Here is a 19,153-nt window from a genome sequence, read left to right as displayed (position 1 = left end):
TTGTGAGTGCTAGGGAGATGACCAGATCTTTTGAGAAAAAACACGTTAAATACTCATTTGAAATGAAGGATTTCATTTGCGCCATGTAGCTAGCCAGTGGGAGTCAACCAAGAGCCTATAGTCAGCACGCATGGGACTGGGCTCACTTACAGCCCTCTGGGCTGCCGTTTCCTGTGCGCTACTCTGGGACTGGCTGATTTACTTTCTCTTTTTCTTTTCTTGGTGGACAAACTTTAATTGTGTTAAGACTGACTTTTTTTTAAATTAAGGTATCACTGATACACACTCTTATGAAGGTTTCACAAAAAAACAATGTGGTTATTCCATTCACCCTTATTCTTGAGTACCCTCCCCCCATACCCCATTGCAGTCACTGTCCATCAGTGTAGTAAGATGCCACAGAGAAGACTGACTTCTTTTTGTATTCATTCAAGCTTCAAACATTTGTTGACTCATCCCCATTTGCCAAGCATGGTACTAGGTGCTTTGCCAGGTTACACATGGCTGGTTCAAAGCTGCTGGGGCCAAAGAGTGGCTGAGCTGCACCTTTGGGCACAGCTGTCCAAGTGCTGGCAAGCCAGCCTTCTCCCCAAACAGTTTATCTGAAATTTTAAAATTGCAGACACAATTATCTACATGCTGAGTTCCATACCTTCACAAGGGCTCAAGCTGTCATCCTAATGTATCTCATTGCAACCAGCACTGTGCATGGGAAGGATTATTTTTCAAGGCTGTGAGTGCAAAACATCAATTAGTCATAGGAGAGAACAGTTAGCTGGCATGCGTTTGAGGTTTTGCACTTTTGGGAGGGAAGGGAAATGCATTTCCTTAATCTTTTATAGCTGAATCAAATGAAAAAGGAGAAAACAAAACCACTCAGTTTGGGTTAGTTGACTCTTTAATCAGTCTCTCAATTAACTGCACATGCACACCATGAACGGAGAACAGAGGCAGACAGGAAGGTGGCCTTTTTGATACGCCTGCAATAGTCGCTACAGGAGCACCAGCATGCTGGGGCAGGAGGCTGCAAAAATCAATTGCGGCTTTCTCAGGCTTCAATCCCAGGGGCTGCAGCTGCCCTGGAAAAATTACCTTTCCTTGTGTCACTTTTGATTTCTCTCCTCCAACAAGAAAAAGGCCAGATTCAACAAGCATTGACTGAGCCCCCACCAAGTGGGGCCCTTGGGGAGTTGTTCTGTACAGAAAATCTGGTAAGGAGCTCTAATCAGATGCTCTTACCTGTTCTTGTAGAGGAATGATTAAATTGAATGGTTTGCATTTTTGAGAAATCTGGGATATGTGACTATGAACTGGGTATAACAGGATGACAAGGGATTGTCATTAATTGGATTAGCTACAAACATGGCATTCTGGCCATCTAAGAAAATGTCCATGTATGTTTAAAAGGTATCCTGAAGTACACAGGGTGAAACGACATGAGTCTGGCACTTGCTTTAACAAAATGCAGCCCAAGGCAGGGAGGAGGTGAGCAGATGAAGCAAGTATGGCAAAATCATAGTTACTGTCGGAGGCTGGGCCGTAATTACTGCTGGGTGATGGGTCAGTGGGACCTCACTGTCCTATTTTCTCTACTTATGTATATTTTGAAAGTTTTCCAAAGAAAAGGAGTTTTAAAATGAGTGACTTAATTCGAACACAGGTATATTTCTCTTACTGGATTGATAGGATTTTGGGGGCAGATGCTTTGGGGTGGCTGGTTTAAAATTGAAGAGCAACACTTTTCATGTCATATGACTTCACATTACTATGTGTGTTAAGCAACCCACAATTCTCAAAACTCAGCACTGCAGCCCACCCACCTACAAAATACAGCCTTAGGAGAGATACACAGGTGCAGTAAGTGCATGAATCACAGTCTGACATTTCAACACGGAAGGGAGTGGGAGTGGGGTAGGAAATACCAAGTTTGGCCAAATGAAGGATAACACTGAGACCAGCTAGGGGTAGAGGCAAAGATTAGTTGTGGCTGTACCCTTACTTTTGCATACAGTAGCAATACCATAGCAACTGTTGACTCACAGGGTAATATACCTGAAAGGTAACCTTGTTTAACATGTAGATTTATAAATATAACATAAAGTTCTTTACTTTGGCAGGAAATTGGCACAAGAGTGAAAAAGTCAAAACCTTTCCAGGTGACACAGAGTGCATTACTTGGGGTGCTTTATAAAATGCATTGCTTCCCCTTGGATGTGGAAGAGTCCCCCACCCCTTAAATGACTGTGCAGGTTTGGTTATGGAGCGGCAACCCTCTGGAGCCTACAGATATCAGGCGAGTTTGCTGGCACCTGAGTAATGAACTCTGTGTCCTGCAGGACCTTTATCCTCTGAGATGATAAAACTTCCCAACTGGGAAGGTTCTCTTTTGCATAAGAGATACCACCCCTGATTGACAAGGACGAATCCTGACCTTCGGGCATCTACAAAGTGTGAATGTCTCTCTAAGAAGAAGTCACTGTGCTAGTACCTGGTGTTGGGTTATAAACCCTATTTGCCCTGCACCACTGTACCTGTGCCAATCTGGTAGGATATTCAGATGAAGTCTTTCTTTAACAAACTGCTAAGACTCTGCTGTCCAGAGCAGGGTTACGGGGGCAGGGGAAGCAGGTCCCTGGAACCATCCATGATACTTTTTAAAGATCCTTTATTTATTTACTTATTGAAGTATAGTTGATATACAATATTATATTGGTTGTGAGTGTACAACATAGTGATTTGACAGTTACCTACATTACTAAATGCTCACCCCAAGTAGTGTAGTTACTGTCAATATAGAATGTTAAGGAAATATTGACTCTATTCTCTATTTTCTACTTTCATTGCTGTGACTAATTTATATATGATTTAGATGGTATGTTTCTTTACCCCCTTCACCTATTTCACCCAACCACCCCAACCCCTGCCCCATGGTACCTACCAGACACTTCTCAGTGTCTATATGTCTATTGCTGTTTTGTTTGTTTAGATTCCACATACAAGTGAAATCATATGTTGTTTGTATTTCTCTGCCTGCCTTATTTCACTGAGCAGAATACCCTCTAGGTCCATCCATGTTGTGTTAATGGTAAGATTACTTACTTTTTCCTGGCTAAATAGTATTCCATTGTGTATGTGAACCACCTGTTCCTTATCCATTCATCTACTGATGGACACTTTGTTTGCTTCCATTTCTTGGCTATTGTAAATAATGGGGCAATAAACATAGGGGTGCATATATCCTTTCAAATCTGTGAGTTTTTTTTTCAGGTAAATCCCTAGAAGTGGAATTACTGGGTAAAACAGTATTTGTATTTTTAGTTTTTTGAGGAACCTCTGTACTGCTTTCCACAGTGGCTGCACCAATTTACATTTCTGCCAACAGTGCAAGGAGGGTTCTCCTTTCTCCACATCCTCACCAATACTTATTATTTCTAGTCTTTTGGATAGTGGCCCTTCTAATTGGTGTGAGGTAATACCTCATTGTGGTTTTGATTTGCATTTCCCTGACCCTGATAATTAGTGATGTGGGGCATCTTTTCATGTTGACCATCTATATGTCTTCTTTGGAAAATATCTATTTAGGTCCTCTACCTGTTTTTAAATTGGGTAATTCATTTTTTTGGTGGTGAGTTGTACATATTTGGTGGTGAGTTCTTTATATATTTTGGATATTATTGCCTATTGGATATATCATTTGCAAATAAATATATTCTCTCATACTGTAGGCTGCCTTTTTGTTTTGCTGATGGTTTCATTTGCTGTACAAAAGCTTTTTAGTTTGATGGAGTACCACTTGTTTTTTTTTATTTTGTTTTCCTTGCCTGGGGAGACATGTCCAGAAAAAAATTGCTCATGCTGATATTCAAGAGATTCTTTCTATGTTTTCTTCTAAGAGTTTTATGGTTTCATGTCTTACATTGAGGTCTTAAATCAATTTTGAGTTTACTTTTGTGTATGGTATTAGACAGTGACCCAGTTTCATACTCTTGCATGTAGCTGTCCAGTTTTCCCAACACCATTTTTGAAGAGGCAGTCTTTTACCCATTGTATATTCTTGCCTCCTTTGTCATACATTAATTGACCATATATGTGTGGGTTTATTTCTGGGCTCTCAATTCTTCTCCATTGATCTGTGTGGATCTATTCTTGTGCCAGTACCATACTGTTTTAATCACTGTGGCTTTGTAGAATAGCTTGAAATCAGGGAGTGTGATACCCCCAGCTTTGTTCTTCTTTCTCAAGATTGTTTTGGCTATTCAGGGTTTTTTGTGGTTCCATAGACATTTTAGGATTATTTATAGGATGGGTCTTTAGACAATACTAATTCTTCCATCCATGAGCATAGGATAGATTTCCACTTATTTGTGTCTTTTTCAATTTCTTTCATCAGTGTCTTATAGTTTCAGTGTACAGGTATTTTACTTCTTAAAGGTTTATTACTAGTTATTTTATCCTTTCTAATGAAATTGTAAATGGAATTGTTTTCCTGATTTCTCTTTCTGCTAGTTTGTTATATGTATATAGGAATGCAAAAGACCTCTGTGTATTAGTTTTGCGTACTACAACTTCACTGAATCTAGTTATTAGTTCGAATAGTTTTTTGGCAGAGTCTTTAGGGTTTTCTACATATAGTATCTTGTCATCTGTAAATAGTGACAGTTTTATTTCTTCCTTACCAGTCTGGATTCCTTTTATCTCTTTATCTTGTCTGATTGCCAGAGCTAGAACTTCTAGTACTATGTTGAACAAAAGTGGTGAGAGTGGGCATCCTTTTCTTGTTCCTGATCTTAGAGGAAAAGCTTTTAGCTTTTCACTATTGAGCATGATGTTACCTATGGATTTATTGTATATGGCCTTTATTATGCTGAGGTATATTCCCTCTATACCCACTTTGCTGAGAGTTTTTATCATGAATGAATGACAAATTCTGTCAAATGCTTTTTCAGCATATATTGAGATGATCATATGTTTTTTATTCTTCCTCTTACTAGTGTGGTGTACCACACTGATTGATTTACAAATATTGTACCATGCTTGCATCCCTGGAATAAATCCCACTTGTTCTTGATGCATTATCTTTTTGATGTATTATTGAATTTAGTTTCCTAATATTTTGTGGAGGATGTTTGCATCTATGTTCATCAGGGATATTGGTCTGTAATTTTCTTTTTTTGTATTACATTTGTCTAGTTTTGGTATTAGAGTGATGCTGGCCTTATAGAATGAATTTGGAAGTATTCCTTCCTCTTCGATTTTTTGGAGTACTTTAAGAAGGATAGGTATTAGCTCTTCTTTAATAGTAGAGCATAAACAATTTGGTAGAATTTGGTAGAATTCACCTGTGAAGTCATCTGGACCTGGAATTTTGTTGGGAGATTTTTGATTACCAATTCAATGTCATTAGTAGTAATCTGTCTGTTCAGATTTTGTTTCTTTGTGGGTCAGTCTTGGGAGATTGTATGTTTCTAGGAATTTGTCCATTTCTTCTAGGTTGTCCAATTTATTGGCATATACTTTTTCATCCAATTCTCTTATAATTCTTTGAATTTCTGTGATATCAGTTGTAACTTCTTTTTTGTTTCTGATTTTGTTATTAGTATCCTTTCTCTTTTTCTCTTGATGAATCAGGCTAGGGGTTTTATCTATGTCGTTTATCTTCTTGAAGCACCAGCTCTTGGTTTCATTGATTTTTTTTCTATTGTTTTCTTATTTTCTATTTTATTTATTTCTGCTCTGACCTTTATTATATCCCTCCTGCTAACTTTGGGTTTCATTAGTTCATTAGTTCTTCTTTTTCTAGTTTCTTCAGGTGTGAGTTTAGATTGTTTATTTGGGATTGTTCTTGTTTCTTGAGGTAGGCCTGTCTTGCGATGTACCTCCTAGAACTCCTTTCACTGCACCCCACATATTTTGAACTGTCGTGTTTCTGTTTTCATCTGTCTCCATGTGTTGTCTGACTTCCTCTTTGATCTTTTCATTGATCTATGTATTATTTAGAAGTATGTTGTTTAGACTCCAGGTATTTGTGATTTTTCTGGCTTTCTTCATGTAACTAATATATAGTTTCTTAACATTGTAGTCTGAAAAAATGCTTGATACAATTTTGATCTTCTTAAGTTTATTGAGACTTTTTTGGTGCCTTAATATGTGATCTATTCTGTAGAATGTTCCATATGCATTTGAGAAGAATGTGTATTCTGCTGCTTTTGGATGGAGTGTTCTGTATATATCTGTTAAGTCCATCTGGTCTGATGTGTTGTTGAATGCCAGTTTCCTTTTTTATTCTGTGTCTGGATGATCTATCCATTGATGTAAGTGGGGTATTAAATCCCCTAGTATTATTGTGCTGTTGTCTATTTCTTCCTTTAGGTCTGTTAGTTTTTGTTTTATATATATTTAGCTACTCCTATGCTGGGTGCATAGGTATTTACAATTGTTATATCCTCTTGTTGGACTCATCCCTTTATCACTGTGTAATGCCCTTTTTGTCTCTTGTTACTGTGTTTTGAAGTCTATTTTGTTTGATTTAAGTATTGTATTCCTGCCTTTTCTCTCTTTTATTCAGGGGAAATATCTTTTTCCATTCCTTACTTTTGGTCTGTGCATGTCTTCAGTTTTGAAATGAGTCTCTTGTAAGCAGCATATAGATAGACCTTGCTTCTTTATCTGTTCAATCACCCTATGTCTTTTGATTGGTGCATTTAGCCGATTTACAGTTAAAGTAATTATTTATAGTAATTATTAATAATTATGTACTTATTGCCATTTTACTAATTGTTTTCTGGTTGTTTTTTGTAGTTCCTCTTTTCCTTTCTTCCTCTCTTATACTCTCCTCTTGTGATTTGATGGTTTTCTTTAGTGTTATACTTGCATTCCTTTTGTTTTTTTTATTTTTTATTATTATTAAGGTAATTGCATTCCTTTCTTTTTATTTTTGTGTTTCTATAATAGCCTTTAGGTTTGCAGTTAAAGTTCATATATAGTTTCTTAAATATACAACAGTTTATATTAAGTTGTGACCATCCCTCATATTAAGGGTCATTCCTAAAATCTAAAATCACAACTGAGAAGCCTCTGAGTCTGATACAGAATTCAGGAACTTTAAAGATTTTTCGTAGGCACATTAAAGAAAGCTTGCACCCGCATTTACATTTGAATATGATCTGCAGGTTTTGAGAAATCATTGTCACCTTGCCAACTGATACAAACGATTGATCTAGCATTGACTACACTGAAGACAGACATGGCCCAGTAGATGGCTTTGGAGAGCAGCTGAAACTGCTGGGACCCAGCCACTTCAGGCACAGATGAGCTTGCCTTTCTTGAACTGATGTCTTCCAGAAATGTTGGCTCTGATGCCGAGTTTTGTAAATTAAACCATATTGCCCTCATCAACCTCGGTCATAACTTATACCTGTTTTCATGAGGGTTCTGTGGCCACTAAGAAGTAATACAAATCACATTTTAGAATGTGGCAAGGTTTTTGTTTTTTTTAACCACATTAAAAAAAGTACCAAGGCTTTCAAAAATGACTTATTTTAAGATAAATTGCACTTTTATAGTAAAAAATAGAAATGCTGTTCTGATTACATCTGGAGGCATGTGGTGTTCATTGCCTTAGTTGTTAAATGTATTCCACTGCTCACCTCTCCCTAGATAAATATTTTCTTTGAAAATTCAAAGCATTTAGCTGCTTCTTCTGTAAAAGGGTTTATCTTATAGGAAATCCCTTAACTGTTTGTTTATTTAATAACCCTGTTCAAGCCTACCAGTAGTTGCAATGTTTGCTCAATGCCCCTTTAAGTTCAGTAGGGAGAAGACACCTAATCTTTCTGCATAGTTGAGGCATAAGATGCTAGATGAAGGATTTTTGCCATAATTTGTAACTTCTGTAAGTATATTCCACTTAATGAGTTGTAGTTAAGTGGGATACACCTATATTTGGAAGATATCTCATGACCATTCTACTAAAATTTTCTTAATATTACTTTATCTCTTCAACCCGCCCCCATTTGTAGAGTATTACCTTACTTAGGCACCTTTTTCATGTAATTCTTTCTGAATAATATTGAAATTTAAGGCTTTAGACACTTCTCCTTAGGATAAAATGATGTTTAGGTGTGTGTCATGACAAGAGCCATGTTAAATCCTTCAGAGTTTGTTCTACAATCTGGAAGTTAAAATAATGAATTGGCCTCCTCCAATCTCTGCCCCCAAGCTATGGTTTTCTGGAAATGTACAACCTAGCTGATAATAGTTTTAACTGATAGTTTTATTTAAGAAAATATTTACAGCTATACTTAAGCTCAAAAAATACTAAACAAATAAAATAGAAACAAAGAACCACTGTAACATTACCCATTTCTCCAAAAGGGGTATCATTCTGAATGCCGTATGGAAGCTAGTCAACAGTCCTCTAAATCCAGTTTCCCAGTGTTTTCCTCCAAAGTTTGAGCTCTGAAAAATTACATAAAATGAATCAGTGAGAAATAATATTCACAATATAAAAAATATTCTTAAAGAAAAATTCAAGGATGCAAATAGGACTCATTCACAGGAAACTTCTCTTTTTCCTAAAAGGTGACATTTTTCAATTCCGAATGTTTGAAAAACCTAACATGAATTTTTATCTGTGTCTACATAATATTAAGCATCTGTATTAAAATGGAAAAATATGTATTTCTTAGCTGCACAAGAACAAACATTTGCAAATATCCATGGCATCAACTGTTCCAGTCAATTGAGGTTATGTAGAAAAAGCCAATGTTACACGCACCAATATGCCAACTATTTAATAATAACCCAGATTTAATTTCCTTTTGAATTAACATGATAGTCATTAATTTGACAGTGTATCTATTGTTGCTTCCAATGAAAACACATATACAAAGGACTCCTGGATGCATTTTAAATGGAAACCTGCAAGCATATTAGAATCAATTATTTGTCTAATGTCGATGAATTCATTGTTTTTCTTTTATTTCAAAAATTTTACTCTACTTATAGCATGGCCTTCCCCTGTGAGTCTGCAGGCACATTGTTAATAAATGCTTTTGCAAATATGATTATGCAAAAAGCAAATGAATATTGATTAAACTGAATAATGCATTATTTTCTAGGATAAGTATATTAAATTAACTCTCAGTGAACAAACAGCATGAATTAAACTAGTTAATTTTTTGAAGCTGTAACTAGCTTATTTTGCACTGCTATGAACATTCACAGAAGTTTGAAACAACATTAGCACTTGCACTGCTTTTTCTCTTCTTTCTAATAATGATTTTTTTTAAATGTGTGTAAGTAATATAGGTTCCTTAAAGGAAAGTTGGAAAATGGCAGATGTAGTGAAAAAAGAAAAGAGAACACCTCTTGCCTCATCACTCAGATACACCCACCACCAGTATTCGTGTTTTCTGGCTTCACTGGGGATGACACTGAGTTTGTCTTTTTAAACATCTACTCCTTTTCTGTACTGATACAGACTTTAAAATTTGGTTTTATTGCTTTTCTCCATTTTTTTCATGTTTACTTAGATTTAGATACTTAATACTGAGCAAAATCAATCATATAAGAAAGCTAATCGATTATTTCACAGCTCCAAGCACTGGTTTTTAGGGGTAATCTTGTTTGAGACTATTCTAGCAAATTCAAGGACATCTCAAAGTGTTTGTGGCAATAAGAAGTGAGATAACAAATGGTTGGGGGTGGGAGGGAGTTTGAGTTGCCGGATAGTTTAGTTACAAGTCATAGTAAGCATTCCACAACTACTAACTATTAACAGGATGTACGAGGTACTTGGCACGGGCCATCCCATTTCACCCTCACAGCAATCCTGTGAAGTGGGTCATATTAGCATCCTGATTTTCAAATGGGTAAACAGAGAGTCAAAGAATTTGAGTCACCCAGTGGCAGCATCACATTTTGAACTTGGGCTGTCTGACCCGTGAGCCTGCATTTAGAGCTTATGCCATGTGGGTAGAAGACTGTGATTCCAGGAAGCAGTTCCGATGCCCTGAGCATGTTCTGACTAGGGCTGCCAATGTTTGGATGCTAATAAACCCTAAAGCACGGAAGATCACAGGAACGGCTTTGAAAGCATTATTATCTCCAAAATCTACCCCCTTACTATTTCCCCAGTTCGTTATAAACCAGAATCAAGTGCTACATTCTTCCAATATCTCCCAATCTTGAGAGAAATCCTTTGGGTCAACTTGAGAAGAGCCAGCCAAGCCCTCTCTCTCTCTCTGTGGGTCTCCCAACACCTCCCCTGGCCCCATAAACATCACACTTCTCTGCCTCCTGCCAAGCTGATAGGAGGATGGCTCAAGAATGCAATATTGGGGTCTGCAAGCCCCACCACTCATCAGTGATGGCAGTAAGTACTTCCAAACAATGCAGAATTGTCAGGCATAGAACAGGCTTAGAGGACTCATTTAGAAAGGGGTTGTCTCAACAGGCCATTTGTTTCCATAGAGCAAGGACATACAGTTGAACCTTGAACAACACAGGTCTGAACTGTGCGAGCCTACTTACATGTAGATTTTTCCAATAAATACATTGGAAAACTTTCTGGAGATTTGCAACAGTTTAAAAAAACATTTTCTTTTCTCTAACTTGATTTATATCCTGTAGGAATACAGAATATAATACATGTAACATACAAAATATGTGTTAATTGACGGTTTATGTTATTGGTGAGGCTTCCAGTCAACAGTAGGTAACTAGTAGTACTGTTTTGGGGGAATCCAAAGTTACATGCTGATTTTTGACCACACAGGATTGGGTGGGGGTGGTGCATTGGCGCCTCTAACCCCTGTGTTGTTCAAGGGTCAACTGTATTCTCTTTTCCATCGCATATCCCAAATGGCCTACTTTCAAGAAAGGATGAATTTTTATCACCTGGGAGAGGGAAATAAGGCAGCTTCTGTTGGTATAAATGATTGTTATTTCAACACGGGCTTAAGGTGCAGAGTGGGGGGAGAGGAGCGCCCAAGCCGCCCTCCTGCACACTACCCTGACCACAGCAGAGCAGGCATTCCCCCTTCGGTGGCTAAGGCAGGAACACGGCTGCCTGCTTGCCTCTCCTGGCCCTTCCGCCCACATCTGTGCTGCACCCAGCAGCCAGTGCTCTTTCTCAAACACAAAGCTGATCATGTACTGTCCCATCTCTCAATGTCTTCCCACTGCACCTTTTCTCAACCTACAAAGCCCTCTCCCCACTATTTCCCCTTATGCAACATGCTCCCTCACCCCAGGCCTTTACACATGCTGTCGTCTCCCTGTCCCCACCACCCAGGACATCTTCACTTCTTTTTCCATTCTCCACAGAGAGGTTGCTGCTCTCAGAAACTCTTCCCTGATGTACTCTATTCACCACCACCTATGGCCACGCCAGATGCCCCATCACACCTTGCCCTTCTCCTTCAAGGTCTCATCCCGCTTCACGGGCATTCCTTGCTTGATGTCTCTATTTCCCAGCTAGACCATAAGCTCATGGAGGGCATGGACCAGGTACATTTTTCATTCAGGGGAAGGCACAGAGATAAGAAGTATGACTGGAGGTTAGCTAAGCAGCAGGGGCAAGAGATGAAGGATAAGTCCTCCCAGGTGGAAGGGGCTGCATGAGCAGAGGCTTGAAGGTGAGAAATCACGGAGGACGTGCAGGCATCTGCACAGAGTGCACTAGGACCAGAATACAAGCTCTACAGTAGGGAGAGGAAGCCCTAGAGGGGTTGTGTAACTCTGTATGTATGTGTTTTTACTGAGGAGAGCAATAATTTTAATCATATTTGAAAAGGATTCAAGTGGTGGAAGATTGGAAGGCAAAATTTTAGGAAGCTCACAGACTCCCCTCAAGCATATCCATGGACCCCAGTTCAGATCCTCTTTGGGAGACGTCTGTGGCTACCACCAGCCACACACCACTGCTGAAGTGAGGACAGGAACTGTGTCTATTTTAGCCCATGTTTAATCCCCAGTGCCTACACAAATCTCACATTTACCATGGCCAGAACATACGCATGGATTTCTGCACCACAGCCCTGCCCATGCCGCCAACCTACTTCGCCAGATTTCTCCGCCCCCATCCCAAAGTTCCTCACACCCTTGAGTCCTGGCTTTTCACCACGCCTACATCCAGGGCAGCAGTGAATCCTGAACCCCTCCCCATCTCTCCATCTCCAGTGTGGGCAGCTCCAGGCCAGGACCAGCCTCTTCTGTAGGAACTACTCACTTTCACTTCCTGCCACGCCTAAACTCCAGTCCAATCCCTACCTTTTGTGCAGATCATGTCAATTCCTCAAAGCCTCCATAGTCTGCCAAGGCGTTTAGAAAAAAACTCAAACTCTCCGCACTGTCTCCAAGGCCCTCCCTCTCTGGCCCTTGCCAGTCTCTCCTGGATCTCGTCTGCCTCCATTGTCCCGCCACCCCACCTCATTCACAACCTTCCCTTCACACAGGCCTTCCAACATTCCCTTTGACAGCATAGCCTCAGGACCTGTGTGCTGGCTATTCCCTCTCCGTGGAAACACTTCCTCCTCATCCATTAGGTGGTTTCAGCTCCACCACTGCCTCCTCTTGAGAAAGGCCTTCCCTCTTTTATGAGAACTTAACTTGTTAATTAATTTCTTTGCAAGCTGATTCATTTTCTCCCTTCTCTAGAATGTATGCTCCCTGAGGGAAGGCATCTCAGTGGCTTTTGCTGCTGTTGTTATTCATCTATGCATCCCTTTTGCCTAAGACAAGTCTAGTGGTTTGTAGGTGTTCAATAAATATTTGCCAAGTGAATAAATACATTTGGAAAAGCTGTTGGGATACTGGAAAGGAAGCACTGTTGACAGTGACTTTGAGCATGATTCTGGAACCTCCCTAGGCTCCAATTTCTTCATCTGTAAAATGGGGTTAATCATAATCTTCCTTCCCTATGGGAATGGAATGGGATTAAAAATGATGCCAATCCCGACTGTGAGCTGTATTCTTGGAGAAGCAGCCTGGAGGACTGAACGCAGGGCGGCTGTCTCCAGGTCCTGGCAGTCACAGACAGTCGGGTGATCCCAGGAGGCACCCAGGGAAAATCAGAGTGGAGGACAAGCTAAAGGACACACTCCAAATAAGGCCACCTGGAGATTGTGGTCCTGAAGCCTGCTTTGCCAATTGCCCAGTTCTGCCAGGCAAGTCTCTTCTCTGCCAATGGCCCTGGCATGGTCTTTCTCCCTCCAGCCATTCCTGCTGCCATTTCTGCCTTGGGTAGGTAACCAGCTGGATCCCTCCCAGGTCTTTCCTTTGGGCAGAGGGAAGAATGACCACAGACAATATTTATATTCCCCAGTTCACAGAGTGCTTTTACATCTAGCATCTTGTTTACCACCTCCCACACCCTTCAAGGCTGGCTTAGTCACAAACGTCAAGTGTAGTAAAGCCAGGATCTACCAGGCCTGCCTAGGTACTTTGCATAACCCAGCACTGGATGTCCTGAGTGCTACATGTTGGGCTCTTGCAGTAAAATTCTGGTCATGGGTCTCACCTCCCTCTCCAGACCCCTCCTGGGACACTCAGTGCGACAGGGCAGCAGAGCACTGGGCCTCAGTGCAGTCACTGGAAAAGATAGCCCCAGGCTGCTGGCTGCAGCTAGCTCAAGGACCGAGAGGTTGAGCTAGGAGCGGGTTCGGGCTCATGCTTGTGGAGATCCACATCAGGCTTGCATGGGTACTTCTTTGGAGGCCTCTGAGCATATTTAAAATGCAATAAAATAAATCAGTATGTCTATTAAATTGCCCCAAGTCATGTACTTTGTGGTTTCAGCTTTTCGGCTGGCTGCCAAGGCCATGACCCATGTGGTCGCCAGCTGGAGGCCTGGCCAGCAGCTGCCCCTGGAAAGTTGCACAGGCCTGTGTAAACAGTTTTTCACAGAGATAAGCAAACCTAGCAAGTGTGTGTGCGTGGGTGCACATGCGTGTTTAAAATCTCCACTTTAGGACTCTTGAGCAGTGACAGGAGCTATTTACTTCTCGCCAGTTGTGTACGGCAAATCTGGGGAAAACTTGAAGTAACCAGAACAATACTTTGATTCAACGTAGGGTATTTGGTGCCCCTTCAGGATGTTAGTTGGCTGGGAGAAGTGAGGTCTAGATTGTCTCCCTGCAATGACAGCTGAGGTTCTCTATCCTTATCCTGCTTTTCCAGATTTGATCTCAGGAGCATCCCTTCCTCAGGCTGCTGCTCAGTGTCCATTCTTTGGGAAGCCCCTATGGTCCTGGGTCCATCCCCTCCCCAAGCCCCCACCGCCTCCCCACTCCAGCAGCCCCCACCTGGCCTGCTGCCTCACTCGCAAGACCTCCTGGGTCTCACAGAAACTCTGCTATCCTTTCATCTGGCTGACTTCCCCTCACAGCTTCCAGACTACTCTTTTCGGAAAGCCTTCAGCGCCTACTTTACCCTCCCTAACTCTCACCCAGACTAGGTGGGATCCCTGCTTTGTGCTTTCTGAAGCCCGTGTCTTTCCCATTGAGGACTGTCACTGTCCCTCCCCTTGACGATTTCCTGGAGCAGACAGCGAGTTCTTTGATGGCTGCTGTCCTTCCTGCTTCTGGTACCCAGCACACCCCAGACTGTCAGTCAGTAATCATTCACCGAATGCATGAGTGAATACAGAAAACATGTAATCATTGTGGCACATTTTGAAAGTACAGAGTTTTGAGAATAGTTGTTGAATGAGAGCTTGTATCTGTATTCCCTTAGCACCAATCCCACCTTTGGAATTCTGTGTACTTGTCTTACTCCTCCAATAGACAACTCTGAATTTTGTCATCAGAGATTTTACTGACCTTCTTTGGCATCAACTGGATGAACGGTGCTTAATAAATATTCAATAAATGAATGAATGAATGAATGGGGTAAGGAAGAGGTCCCCAAGCACCAGTCTTGCACAATCATGTTCAATGAAAGCCTGCTGTTTGTTGGTCTTATGTTTCAGACGCTCAACATGAATTGCACACTGTACAATCTCAGGGGTATAATCCAAGCAGCCTAAAATCTCAGAGCTCAGCAGGAACTTCAATGGGGAAGGGCGTGGCACCTCAGAGCCACGTCACAGAGCATACTCCACTCTCACTGGAATATTCACGGGAAATTTAACTCTAAGACCAGAAATCTTAGGTCTTAGAACTAACGCTGGGGGCAAGGGAAGGGGGTTGTGTGTCTTTTTATTTCAAGTTTATTTCATCACTGAATTCAGTGACTTTGAAGTCAGCTGACTTGTGACACCTGGAGTTTGATGATACTGTTTTATCCAGCAAAGGAGTTTAAACTCTGTCCTCATGAATAAGGAAGCCATACAATCATACCTTGGAAATTTTGCAGGTTCAGTTCCAGACCATCGCAATAAAACAAATATCCAATAAAGTGATTCAAATGAGTTTTTTGCCTTCTCAGTACATATCAAAGTTATGTTTACACTATTCTGTAGTTTATTAAATGTATGATAGCATTATATCTAAAAAATGTGCATACCTTAATTACTAAATGATTTATTGCTAAAAAATGTTAATGATCGTTGGAGTTTTCAGCAAGTCATAATCTTTTTGCTGGTGGAGGGTCTTGCCTCAGTGTTGATGGCTGCTGACTAATCAGGGTGGTGGTCACCAAAGGTTGGGCTGGCTGTGGTAATTTCTTAAAATAAGACAACAGTGAAGTTTGCCACATCGATGAAATCTTCATTTCACGAACAATTCCTCAGTAGCATGGGATGCTGTTTGATAGCATTGCACCCACAGTAGAACTTCTTTTAAAATTGGAGCCAGTCCTCTCAAACCCTGCAGCGGCTTTACCAACTAAGTTTATATAATAATCTAAACCCTTTGTTGTCATTTCAACAATCTTCACAGTATCTTCACCAGGAGTAGTTTCCGTCTCAAGAAACCACTTTCTTGGCTCATCCATAAGAAGGAATTCCTCATCTGTCCAAGTTTCATCATGAGATTATAGCAACTCAGCCACATCTTCAGGCTCTACTTCTAATTCTAGTTCTCTTGCTGTTTCCACCACATCTGCAGTGACTTCCTCCACTGAGATCTTGAACCCCCCAAAGTCATCCATGAGGGTTAGAATCAACTTCCAAATTCCTGTTCATATTGATATTTTGTCCTTTTTCTCATGAATTATGAATGTTCTTAATGGCATCAAGAATGATAAATCCTTTCCAGAAAGTTTTCAAGTTACTTTGCCAAGATCCATTAGAGGATTCACCTTCTATGGTGAGTAGAACCTTACAATAGGTGTTTCTTAAACTGTAAGACTTGAAAGTTGAAATGACTCCTTGATCCATGGGCTACAGAATGGATGTTGTGTTAGCAGGCATGAAAACAATGTGAATCTTATTGTCCACCTCCGTTAGAGCTCTTTGGTGACCAGGTGCATTGTCAATTAACTGCAATGTCTTGAAAGAAATCTTTTTTTCTGAGCAGTAGAACTCAACAGTGGGCTTAAAATATTCAGTAAACCATGTATTCAACATTTGTGCTGTCATTCAAGCTTTCTTGTTCCATTTAACAGAGCACAGGCAGAGTACATTAACATATTTGTAAGGGCTTTAGTATTTTCAGAATGGCCAGTGAGTACTGACTTCAACTTCAATTCAACTGCATTAGCCCCTAACAAGAGAGTCATCCTGACCCTTGAAGCTTTGAAGCTAGGCATTGACTTCTCCTCTCTAGCTATGAAGGTCCTAGAGGGCATCTTCTTCCAATAGGAGGCTATTTCATTTACACTGAAAATCTATTGTTCTGTGCAGCCACCTTCATTAATGGCCTTAGCTCGATCTTCTGGATAACTTGCTGCAGCTTCTCCATCAGCACTTGCTGCCTCACCTGGCACTTTGATTTCTGGAGATGTCTTCTTTCCTTAAACCTCATGAACCAAATTCTGTGAGCTTCCGACTTTTCTTCTGCAGCCTCCTCACCTCTCAGAGCCATCACAGAATTGAAGAGAGCAAGGGCCTTGCTCTGGAATTAGGCTTTGGCTTAATGGAACGTTGTGGCTGGTCTGATCTTTTATCCAGAGCACTCAAACTATCTCCATATCAGCAATAAGGCTGTTTCGCTTTCTTATAAGTTGTGTGTTCTCTAGAGCAGCACTTTTATTTTTCAAGAACTTTTCCTTTGCATTTACAACTTGGCTAGCTGGCACAAGAGGCCTAGCTTTCAGCCTGTCTTGGTTTTTGATATGCCTTCCTCACTAAGCTTAATCATTTCTAGCTTTTGAAACTGAGAGACATGTGACTCTTCCCTTCACTTGAACACTTAGAGGCCATTGTAGGGCTGTTAATTGGCTAATTTCAAGTATTATCGTGCATCAGAGAAGAAGGAGGCCTGAGGCGAGGGAAAGAGATGGGGAAATGGCTGGTTGGTAGAGCAGTCAGGACACACATTTATCGGTTGTTTGCCATCTTGTATGGGTGCAGTTCATAGCGCCCCAACACAATTACCAGAGTAACATCTAAGATCATTGATTACAGATCACCATAACAAATATGATAATAATGAAAAAGTTTGAATATTGGAAAAATTACCAAAATATGACAGAGACACGGAGTGAGCACATGCTGTTGGAAAAATGGTGCCAAATAAACTTGCTCGATGCAAGATTGAGACAAAACTTTAAGTTGTAAAAAACTCAGTATCTGCAAAGTGCAGTAAAGCTAAGCACCAAAAAAACGAGGTATGCCTGTACAGAGGCCAGCAGAGAACAAATAAAAAGGAGGGGAAATATGGAAAGTGATTACTCAATCAGGTCTCAGAGACTTCTGTGTTTGCAGGGGTAAGTTGTGGACAAGACAGCAAAGTGGCAATGCTTTAGGAATCATACAGATTGAGGTCCGTACTTTGACACAGGCTGTGTGTCCTTTGGCAAATAAATAAATTTCTCAATGCCTTGGTTTCCTTATATGTAAATTGTAGATGGTAATACCTACTTCACAGAGTTGAATCATTGGTGAATTCAAATAATGCGTGCACACAACTTCAGCACACAGTCTAAGTGCTCAATGGTTAGTTATTATCCTCTAACCAAAACCCTTATGTTATAATGAGGTAAACTTTATACGATGGGGCTCCAGTCTGGAGAGATTGACAAAGTCTAGAATAGGCTTAATATTTCAACTGCTGTCTGCCTCTCATTCTGCTGAAGGGAGATGTGTCCAATTACATAGGAGATTTGAGAATAGCCAGAGAAGAAAGATTTGTAAAATCTCACTGAAACATAGGAATCTATAGGTCATATTTAAATAAACAAATAAATGGGGAGAAGGAAAAGCTTTTCCTGACATGAAACATCAACCAATAAATGTTTAAGAGATGACTGAATTAGAAAATCACCATTTGGCATCCATCACAGTAATAACAAGTTCAGCCAGAAAACATTAATGGATGCTAAAACTAGTCGGTGAAAGTTTGATTAGGGATGGGATATTGACATAGTCTCAGAGTACCTCCCCTCCCCACAGAATACATATTAAATACAAAGGGAATAACTTTACAGTGGAGGAGGCTCACAGATACTTCCACCTTAGTGAAGTGATCAAAGTGAGTATTATTAGTAATAGGACAAAGTGAAATATGGACCACCTGATAGGATGCAATGAGAAGCAAGCATCACTTCTGTGATATTCCTGCAGGAGATGCATAAATTGAACCTAAGCATGAGGAAACCTCAGATAAACCTAAATTAAAGGATATTCTACAAAAAGAATAGCCTATGCTCTTCAAAATGTTAAGATCATGAAAAAAAAAGACAGAGGAACTGTTTCAGACTGAAGAAAACTAAAAAGACAGGAAAATTAAATGCTAACTCTGATCCTGGATTGGATCCTTTTGCTATAAAGAACATGATTAGGGCATTAGGAGAAAGTTGAATGGAGTTTGACGATTAGATGGTAATAATGTATCACTGTTAACAACTTGGTTTTAATGGTTGTATTGTGGTTATATAGGAGAATGTCCTCTGCAGGAAATATACACCAAAGCATTCAGGGGTGACAGGGCATCAGGTTGACAGCTTACTATCAAATGATTCAGGGAAGAAATGTAGATACTATTCTTGCAACTTGTCTGTGAGTTTGAAATTTTTCCAAATGTATATTTTTACATCTCAAATAATCTTC

The 19,153-nt window shown here is 40.3% G+C and overlaps 1 long non-coding RNA gene across 1 annotated transcript in view; it reads right to left on the bottom strand.

Moving 5' to 3' along the window:
• Positions 1–19,153, bottom strand: part of LOC118972133 (uncharacterized) — a 129,609-nt gene that overhangs the window by 87,284 nt on the left and 23,172 nt on the right. The window contains exon 2 of the long non-coding RNA XR_005060963.2: positions 8,359–8,457. This is a non-coding gene — a long non-coding RNA (uncharacterized lncRNA). The remainder of the gene's footprint in view (positions 1–8,358; positions 8,458–19,153) is intronic.

This window comes from Manis javanica, chromosome X (assembly GCF_040802235.1).
Source record: "Manis javanica isolate MJ-LG chromosome X, MJ_LKY, whole genome shotgun sequence".
NCBI classification, from domain to species: Eukaryota; Metazoa; Chordata; class Mammalia; order Pholidota; family Manidae; genus Manis; species Manis javanica.
The sequence above is the reverse complement of the archived record's forward strand: the minus strand, read 5'-3'. Positions and strand labels throughout refer to the sequence as shown.